The sequence below is a fragment of the Alligator sinensis genome, unplaced genomic scaffold (genome assembly GCF_000455745.1).
Source record: "Alligator sinensis unplaced genomic scaffold, ASM45574v1 scaffold307_1, whole genome shotgun sequence".
NCBI lineage: Eukaryota > Metazoa > Chordata > Crocodylia > Alligatoridae > Alligator > Alligator sinensis.
This window is the reverse complement of record NW_005842115.1, coordinates 268166-278505: the sequence shown is the minus strand read 5'-3', so window position 1 is coordinate 278505 and position 10340 is coordinate 268166.

Below are 10340 nucleotides of genomic sequence, written 5' to 3'. Positions count from 1 at the left end.
GAGAGGAATAATGGGATAAACCCTGATATAAAACTAAATGCTCGGCCAGAAATAAAATCAGTCTTTGCTAGCAACTAAGAGTCAGAGAGGCTGAAGCCAGTATTCTGACAGCCATTTTTTGTGACAGGTTTAGAAATATACTCCTTATTTTCCAGGAGTCTTGAGATAGCCGCTACAAAGAACAGCATGTGAATATTTAAGAAATGGATATATTTGATGGGGAATCTCTTCTCCTGGCTGAGCTCAAAAGTAGGAGGATTATTTTTCATGTTATAGAAAATCCAAGGGCCTGAGGGGGGAGAGAGGAAAATGACAGTAGCTGTGGACCATATGAAATGCATCATATTTTTGCCTGTCTGTAAAACTGCTTTACCATGTGTGTGTCCTCCCTTGACAGTCTGTACATGGGTGGGTGAGGGGTGAATATAAAGGTGCCACTGCCTTCTGCTGGCTGGAATGAGGCAAACATGGTACCGGCTATGTGAGAGCATGTTATTCTCCATGGCTACATACTTCTTGCAACTACTATATATTGACAAAGAGAGAGTGCGTTTTTACAAATAAATGCAACATAAGCTGCAATTTGCAGCTTTAAAATGCACATGATCATGTTGTCCTCTATTGGCTTCAGCCTGCAAGCCCTAATATTATTGCACAAATATGAATATTTAATTAGTTGCTGCTTAGTACCATGTGTAATGCAGATGCACACTTATCTGTGTATACACACACACACACACACACATATCTATTTATCTATCTCTATATATAAACTGAATTACATTATCTATCTAGATAGATTGCATAGACAATGTAATTCAGTTTATATTTCTTACATTATCTATCTATCTATCTATCTATCTATCTAGATTTCTAATATAATTTAGTTTATATTTCTAACACATACCAAAAACATGTATGCAGGTTGCAAAGTTAGGCAATTCCAGGATTTGTGTTTGACCTTGTACACACACCCTGCACACTGAATGAGGCAGGAGTGGGCAAAATAGCATGTGATTATGTAACTCAAGATGGTATCATAATGCAGAAGCAGAGAGGAGCTGACCTAAGACTGCACAGACTGATTTAATTCTGGAATTTCCTAACTTGTGTGCTTGACTTTCCCATCTTAATAATGCTCTTTTAACAGCAGTTTCATCTGTTTTCCAAGATTATGTTTTAAAAGGTAAAGGTAAAAAAGCACATAGGTATAACTTTAAAAACCTCCTGAACATAACTAGCAGTAAGATTTGATCTCCAAGTTTTCAATGTTATTTCAAAGACAGTGCTGAGGGAATTAGCAGATGTCATTGCAGGACCCCTGGCACAGCTTTATGAGCACTCGTGGTGCTCTGGCCAGGTGCTGCAGGACTGGAAAAGGGCCAATGTGGTCCCCATTTTCAAAAAAGGGAGGAAGGAGGACCCAGGAAACTACAGGCCTGTCAGTCTTACCTCGGTCCTGGGGAAGCTCTTTGAGAAAATTATCCTGGTGCATGTCTGCGAGGGACCAGCAGGAGGGATCATGCTTAGGGGCAACCAACATGGGTTCATTAGAGGCAGGTCCTGTCAGACCAACCTGGTGGCCTTCTATGACCAGGTCACAAAATCCTTGGACACAGGGGTCGCAGTGGACATAGTCTTTCTGGACTTTAGGAAGGCCTTCGACACTGTCTCTCACCCCATTCTCAATAAAAAATTAGGCGACTGTGGCGTTGATGCCTACACAGTCAGATGGGTTTCAAATTGGCTGGAGGGCCGCACCCAGAGAGTGGTGGTGGACGGCTCTTTTTTGACCTGGAGGGATGTGGGCAGTGGGGTCCCCCAGGGCTCGGTCCTCGGGTCCACACTGTTCAACAACTTCATCAGTGACTTGGACGAGGGGATGAAAAGCACCTTGTTCAAATTCGTGGATGACACTAAGATGTGGGGAGAGGTGGATACGCTGGAGGAGAGGGACAGGCTACAAGTAGATCTTGACAGGTCACAGGGGTGGGTGGATGACAGCAGGATGGGTTTCAGCACTGACAAGTGCAAGGTACTGCACCTGGGGAGGAAGAACCGGCAGCATACCTACAGGCTGGGGAACTCCCTTCTCGTCAGCACAGAGGCAGAAAAGGATCCTGGAGTCATTATTGATTCCAAAATGAACATGGGCCACCAATGTGGGGACACGGTCAGGAAGGCTAACCACACTTTGTCATGTATCCACAGATGCATCACAAGCAGGGCCAAGGAGGTGATCCTCCCCCTCTGTGCAGCAGTGGTCAGGCCGCAGTTGGAGTACTGCATCCAGTTCTGGGCGCCGCACTTCAGGAGGGCTGTGGACAACATGAATAGGGTCCAGAGGAGGGCCACTCGCATGATCAGGGGGGCAGCAAGACAGGCCCTATGAGCGGAGGTTATGGGACCTGAACCTGTTCAGCCTACGTAAGAGAAGGCTGAGGGGGGATCTAGTGGCCATCTACAAACTGGCCAAGGAGGACCAGCAGGCACTGGAAGAGTCCCTGTTCCCCCAAGCACTACCAGGAGTGACTAGAAATAGTGGTCACAAGCTGGCAGAGGGTAGATTCAGACTACACATCAGGAGGCGCTATTTCACTGTCAGGGTGGCTAGGATCTGGAACCAACTTCCAAGGAAAGTGGTGATCGCTCCTAGGGAGGAAGAAACTGGGGGTCTTCAAAAGGAGGCTAGATAATCACCTGGCTGGGGTCATTTGACCCCAGCTTGCTTTCTTTCCTGCCCATGGCAGGGAGTTGGACTTGATGATCTGCTCAGGTCCCTTCTGACCCAACCAACTATAAAACTATGGCAGAGAGCACACGAAGCATAGTGATAACTCCATTAGCTAGCAGCGGCAGAAAGCTATTATCGTAGAGGGGGAAAGGTCCAGAGGATGGTCTGGGGCAGCCTGGCCTGGCTTTCTTCCCAGCCATAGGTTGTGAGAGCTCCTGTGTCAGCTGGTGACTTTGGGGAATAGGGGAGGGAAGATGGGTTGCTACAGCCAGGTACTGGAATAGAAGATAATGACAGACCCCAGCTCTGCTCCCTTTTTCCCCACCCAAGGCTTTGGGATAGAACTGCCCCCATGTGGTGTCCACAGGGAGGGTGATGGGCTGCCAGGACCAGCTACCAGAGGTCTTCTGGTCGCTAATTTATTGGTCTCTCCTTTACCCTGGGAGTTTGGCTATCTCCTGTACCCTTGATGTATGGTTATACACAGGGTCTGCACTAATTACTGGAGAAGACTGGGGGAACTTCTGGGACAGCTGCACCTACACCAACAATGCCAAAAGGGACTGGAAGGGGTCATGTCCTATCATTTAGCTCCATAAACTATGCAGGGCTGGTACCATAGGAGTCCCTTGGTCCCTTGATCTGCCTACCTAGAGATGATCCTAGAGCTACCTAGTATCTGAGCAGCACAAATGGGCTGGACTGGGGGAGCATGGGCTCAACACTTCCATAAAAGTGCAGCTTCTGCAGAGCCTCCATGCAATGTGGAGCATTTCCAGTGAGGACCTTCCTGGCATTAAACATTAAAAACAAACAAGTAAATAGAAAAGCACTAGCCTGCTCCTTCCCACCTATTAAAAATAGTTTTATGACCCGAAAATTATACGTTGGCTGATTCTGGCTGTGCTCCCTCAACTAATTTACTCCACACATACCAGCATCTGTCATCTTACTCAGAGCAGTAGCTTTCACCACAGGGCTCTGTCTTCATTTTCTTCAACAGACTTTTAGTGGGTTTTTCAACTCTAAAAATAAACAAACTCTCTGAGATATTTGTGTCTCCTACCCACCTGTGAGCAGAGTCCCAGAGAGTTACCGAAGACAGCATTGAGCTTTGATATCCTGAAGCCTGGAAGGACCTGCCATGTGACATTACTTGAATGAAAGCTTATGAAAGTACTATGCAGATAAAGGGAGGCTGCAGGTTATTTTAATCATAGTCAACATTGCATATGTTTTAAAACACAGGGTCTGATCCAGCCAACATTTTCAAAGGCATTGCTGCAACAGCAAGCTTCTTGGAGGGAGAGATTGTGTTCTCATGGCATGTGTGGACATTGCCAAGTATGGTGGGACCCCAATGCCTGATAGTGCCTCCTGCCAGGCTGCAGGCAGTCAAAATGCCTTGCCATGGCTGCAGAGTTTAGCTCTGAACACTTGATGTGGAGCCCTCCTATGCTGTCACCCTAGCATTAAATGGGTACCTAGTCACACGGGTGAAGGAGTCCATAGGCAGCCACATGTGATGCGAGTCCCTCACTTCCTGGTGTACTGTTAGCCATAGAAGCCCATGTCTTGGCCACGCTGGCCCAAACAGCTGCTAGCTGCTAGAGCTTTGTATACTTACTTGGCCCACACTTGCAGGGAGGCAGTTAGAAAGGCCAAAGCAACTACAGAGCTGAGGCTGGCAACACAAATTAAAGACAACAAAAAGTCTTTTTTTAGGTATGTATTGAGTAAAAGGAGGGCACAGGGCAGCCTAGGTCCCCTACTGAACAAGAAGGAGCAATTAGTCACAGATAGTGGTGACAAGACTGAGCTATTCAATGAGTTTTTTGCCTCAGTGTCAAGATAAGTCTCCTAATGGGTTCTTAGATGGGCATCAGAGGGACTAAATGGTGGGGTGAAGTGCACACTCCGGAGGGTAGGGAACGATTATAGACAGACCTGGACAGGTTAGAAAAGTGGGCAGTGTGCAACAGGATGCAGTACAACAAGGGCAAGTGCAGAGTGCTGCACCTAGGGTGCAAAAATATCCAGCACACCTACTGGCTGGGAAGTGACCCTCTCAGCAGCACAGAAGCAGAAAGGGATCTCAGAGTCATAGAGGACTCCAAGATAAGCATGAGCTGTCAGTGACGAAATCATCAGCAAAGCTAACTGCACTTTATCGTGCATCAGCAGACGCATGACAAATAGATCCAAGGAGGTGATACTTCCCCTCTATGCGGCGTTGGTCAGACCGCAGTTGGAGTACTGCATCCAGTTTTGGGCGCCGTACTTCAAGAAGGATGTTGATAAGACTCGAGAGGGTCCAGAGGAAGGCCACTTGTATGGTTAGGGGCTTACAGGACAAGCCGTATGAGGAGAGACTGAGGGACCTGGACCTCTTCAGCCTCCGCAAGAGAAGGCTGAGAGGTGATCTTGTGGCCTTCCACAAATTCATTAGGGGGAGGCAGCAAGGGATCAGAGATGCTCTGTTCACCAGGGCGCCTCTTGGGTTAACAAGGAACAATGGTCACAAACTGATAGAGAGGAATTTTAGGCTAGATAGTAGGGAAAACTTCTTCATGGTGAGGGTGGCCAAAATTTGGAATGGGCTTCCAAGGGAGGTGGTGCTCTCCCCTACCCTGGGGGTCTTCAAGAGGAGGTTGGATAGGCATCTAGCTGGGGTCATCTGACCCCAGGGTCAGCCTATGCAGGGGGTCGGACTCGATGATCCATTGAAGTCCCTTCCAACCCTGGCATCTATGAATCTATGAATTTTGACTTCAAAGGAGTAAAAATTTTGAGGGTGTAAATGCTTCTTGGGTGATTGGCCCCAAGTCACTGAGCCTGTTGTTTCTGGAGGGATCAGGGCATTAGGAGAGGACCATCTACAGATCACCAGTTTGCATCTAGCCCATTTAGATACCTGGTGGTCCCTCTGCCACGTGCTGGATTATTCCAGTAGCTTTACTGCAGATCTGATGAACCATCACCACATCTGGCCCTTATTGGCCTTGCTGTGCCAGTCTCTGAACAAAGGTCCTGGAGTGAACACGGGGAAACTCACTCAACTTGTTCTCTACAGAAGTGGTCTCTCCAGTTGTGGTCTGAGGCACCTTGGCAAGGAAGCTACTTGGCTACTGTCAGCCCGTTTGTGGAACAAGAGACAACTTAGGGTTGTTGATCTGCTACAGTTCATCTGTGTTAAATTCACTTGCATACATCTGCACACAAGTAACCAGCCCTCCCAAATTTTACTGATCTGTTTAGGATGCTTAAGGCAGGGTAGATTTGCACCTTTACTGACTAACAGAATGAGAGATGTATAGCATAAGCTTTTTGAAGCAGAAGAATTACTTCATCAGATGCTGTGAAAGGACTGCAGGAAGCAGAGCAGCTAACTAGAAAGAAAGCAGTGGCTGGAATACAAAAGGTAGGGAAGCGGGGAGGAAAAAGGCCGAGGCACTGCTGAGAGAAGCAACCTCAGAGTGGCTGTTCCTGTCTAGACAGTGAATGTGTCCTGTTCCACCTTGATCCACGAGAAAAGACACTCAGGCCAGGATGGAATAACGTATGCTAAAATCTGCCAGGATCCTCTGTGTTAAGACAGAGGCAGCTGTAATTTGCTTCTATTTTCCATGCATATCTAAGGTTTCTTCCATAGTGCTCCCTGGCTGCAGAGAGGTCAAACACCTCCAGCCTACAAAGAGCTATCAGAATGACATCTTTGATCATAAATCTGTGCCTACAGTATAACACCCACGCTTGGGCTTTGGGCAAACTCAATGCTGCTTATAATGGGAGCAAGATGAATTGTCCTATTTGCCATCTGCTGTGATGTCCCAGCCCACAATACAAGCAGAAAGACAAGAGATATTCATTCCCCAAATCAAATAATGTCTTGGGGGATCTCTCTGTCCTGAAGCTCTGTGCATGAGGAGAATAACAAACTTCATAAATTAATAATACAATGAAATGGGAAGCAAGACATTTTAGATAAAGTAAAAAAGGAAAGGTTCACCAGAAAGTTGGCCGCCTTTCGTGGTCGTGACTATTCCTTCTTCTGTACTCCATTGTTTTTTGGTTATAAAATTGGCTCTTGTTTCTGCTACAGTGGAAGACCTGGGTATTTCTTTCTCATCACAGTCTTGTGATCCTAAATGAATCACCGAAGTGCTGTGGAATCCAGAGATGAAAGGTGCTATTATTTCAAATCATAATGATTAAAAATGTTGAATGCCCTGGAAATATTATCATGTTATGTGACCTCCTTGCTTGTGTGGAGATACAGCTCACAGAGATGGCCTCCTCGCCTGAAAGAAAGGATGATTCTGTCGATGAGGCAGTACACAAGGGCCCAGGAGAGTTGGCTACTACACGATCATTTTGATTCTCTAAAGGCAATTAATCTGCATTTACCTTGGCTCCAATCTATAAACGTAGAGTGAACAAAATAAATCATCGAAGTTACCCCAACATGGGGCTGGGAGGTAAAATTCACTAACATTTCATAGAGGGTCAGATAGGAGTGTGAACGCGATTGAAGGCAAGTCTGCTGTTCCTCTCTCCAACAAATACACAAAGAATTAAAGTCTGAATTTCTCTTTGGTTCAGGGTCATTTCTTATGGCTTTTTCCAGAAAATGATGGCACTGTTTTAGCTGACACTAAGCAAAAAACTCACGGTATAACAGAATTCACACAGACCTGCTCTACTAATGTTTTTTCATATAGCACAATTCATAAAACCCCTGCAGTCAGCTCATCCCCTGGGAAAGTCTCTCTGGATGGAAGGCTTGTGATGGGACCAGCTATTTTTGTCTCCCTGACATTTCTCATTATAGTCCTCCTCTTTCCCCTAAACAGTTTGTTTATGAATGTCAGCATTGCACAATATCTCCGTATGACAGCAGAGAAGAGCTGACATTTCATCGCTCCTCGCTTGGGCTGTTTGGCTTTAATAATGATGTGTTTTTCTTCCTGGAGTCACTGTAGGAACCTAAAAGACAGAAGCTCCAACATGGGATAGAGGCGAAGGCCTCCCTCATTTGATGACTTTATTTGCATATCAGGGCACATACTCTTATTCCCACTTGCCACTGTTTCACTAAGCTGATGCGGACGGCTCTTCCGCCCAAGCTTTGCCTGTCTTGAATGCCTGTACGGCTCTCACTACCATCATATAAGAGTGCCTCCCAGTTGAACACTTTTACCCTCCAAAAGGGTTACCTGATTATTGGTTTCAGAGTGACACAGACTTATATCATTCCAACTCAGCTATAGAGAGCTCTGCTTAAAAATCCCACACTATAAAATAGCTCAAGGATTTCATAGATTTCATAGACATCAGGGCTGGAAGGAACCTCGGAAGATCATTGAGACCAGCCCCCCGCCCAAAGGGCAGGAAGTCAGCTGGGGTCATAGGATCCCAGCAAGATAAGCATCCAGTTTCATCTTGAAGGTGTTCAATGAAGGCGCTTGAACCACCTCCGGTGGCAGGCTGTTCCAGACCTTGGGGGCTCGGACAGTAAAGAAGTTCTTCCTTATGTCCAGCCTGAAACGATCTTGAAGTAGTTTGTGACCATTCGACCTCATCATCCCTTGGGGCGCTCTGGTGAACAAACGTTCCCCCAGATGCTGGTGGTCACCCCTGATAAACTTGTAGGTGGCCATCAGATCACCCCTGAGCCTGCGCTTTTTCAGGCTAAAGAGCCCCAGGGCTCTCAGCCTGTCATCGTAGGGTCTGCTTCCCTGACCTCTGATCATGCGTGTGGCTCTTCTCTGGACTCTCTCAAGCTTCTCCACATCCTTTTTGAATTGTGGAGCCCAAAACTGGACACAGTACTCCAGCTGCGGCCTCACTAAGGCCGAGTACAGGGGGAGAATGACGTCCTGGGATTTGCTGTAATTTAAAGTTTACAGCTGCGCATGCCAGGACCTGAGAACTGTAATGCTGAATTCAATTCTCAGCTAATTTAGTGAGGATATAATGGATTATCCAAAACTATGCACAGTTTCTATGGGCAGTTATTTGATGAGGATCGACATTTAAGGAACAATTACGGGGCCATTAAAAAAAAGCTCCTAAAACCATGTTTAAGTACTTAAGAGTCCCACATTTCAAGAGAAGACTCCTATTAGTTCCCATTGCCATCAATGGGATGTGCTGGCAATGCTCAACATTTTTCGAAAATCAGGACACTTGTTTTAAATATAAACCTTTATATTAAAAAAAAAGCTTTATCTTCACCTGATCATTATAATTCTAATAACGATCAGGATTTTAACTGTTACACACGATTCCTGGATATTCCCTGACAGATTTTAATATTCATGCACTGTGGTTTAAAAACAAATCTCTAGAGTAAAAGATGATTCAAGAGCTAATTTTATTGTGTGCAATATTCTTGTCTGTTAAAGACATCTGATATAAATTGCCTTAATTTAAAAACTACAACAAAAATCTATTAGACTTTCTTGTTAAATTAAACCTTCTCAAGAAGACTTGATTAATGTTATACTGCATTAATTAATTTGAAATCTGTTCTCTTTGCATTTAAAGAGCTATCTAAGCACCTTTCCTTCATTCCATTTTCAATCATATGGAATATACTAAACAAAATAATAATATATGTACGTACAGATATGGTACTTTAAGTTAAGACCTAAAACCTGTGCTCCTTTCTATAGTAATGGATAATGAAGAGCTCATAGTAATTTTTATGAGATAACTTGTCTTTATCTTTTCACCTCATCTGCCAAGGGCACTGGATAAGCATCTCACAACACCCCAAAGGTAGCAGCAGTTCATTGGTGTTGTGAGCCTATGGCCTCCTCCCAGCTTATCTGCATAGCCTGGCTTATTTGTGGCTGCCTGCCCAGTCCAGAAAGAAGCCGTAGTGACAGCAGTGCCCAGGTGGGCAGGTTCCCCTTCCCTGCCTGCTCTTCCATGACAGTGCTAAGTAAGCCAGAAGCTATGGGAGAGGGGGAGAGGGGGAGGCAAGTAGAGGGTGCCAGGGAGGGGAATGGAAGGCCTGATCTGGGTGATGACATCATCAGATGTGAAGCCTGCCGGGCACTCCAGCCATGAGCAGGGAGGTGTTGGGAAATACATGGAGTGCCCGGCTGGCTCCACATCTCCCCACTCACGGCCATGGAGTGCCAAGATGGGGGCAGGTAAGACTGAAGCAGCTCTAGCAGCCCTTAAGGGAAGCCACACATGGAGGCACCAGCTGGGAGCAGGGAGATGTGGAGCCAGCTGGGAACTCAGTGTTGTTAAGTCTAAGGAGGCAAGGGGAACCCATGCCTCCAGAGCTGTATTGGGGGGCAGGCTGTGGGCTTAGCTCCCTCCCTGCTTCCCTCCCATGGGGCTGCTGTAGCCCTGCAGGCAAGACCCAGCATGGCTGGGAACAGCGGGGCTGCACCAGGATGTCCTTGCACTCCCATCATGCCTCCTGCACCTGCTGCCGCTCTGAGTGACAGAGCCCTGCGCCGCTTCCTTCAGTGCAGCCTCACATGCAGGAGGTGCATTGCTGGGGCAGCGTTGAGTGAGCAGCCATTAGGAGATTCCTGCATGGCTCCTCTGTCCCCAGCCACACCGGCTCACAGGCAGGGGGGCA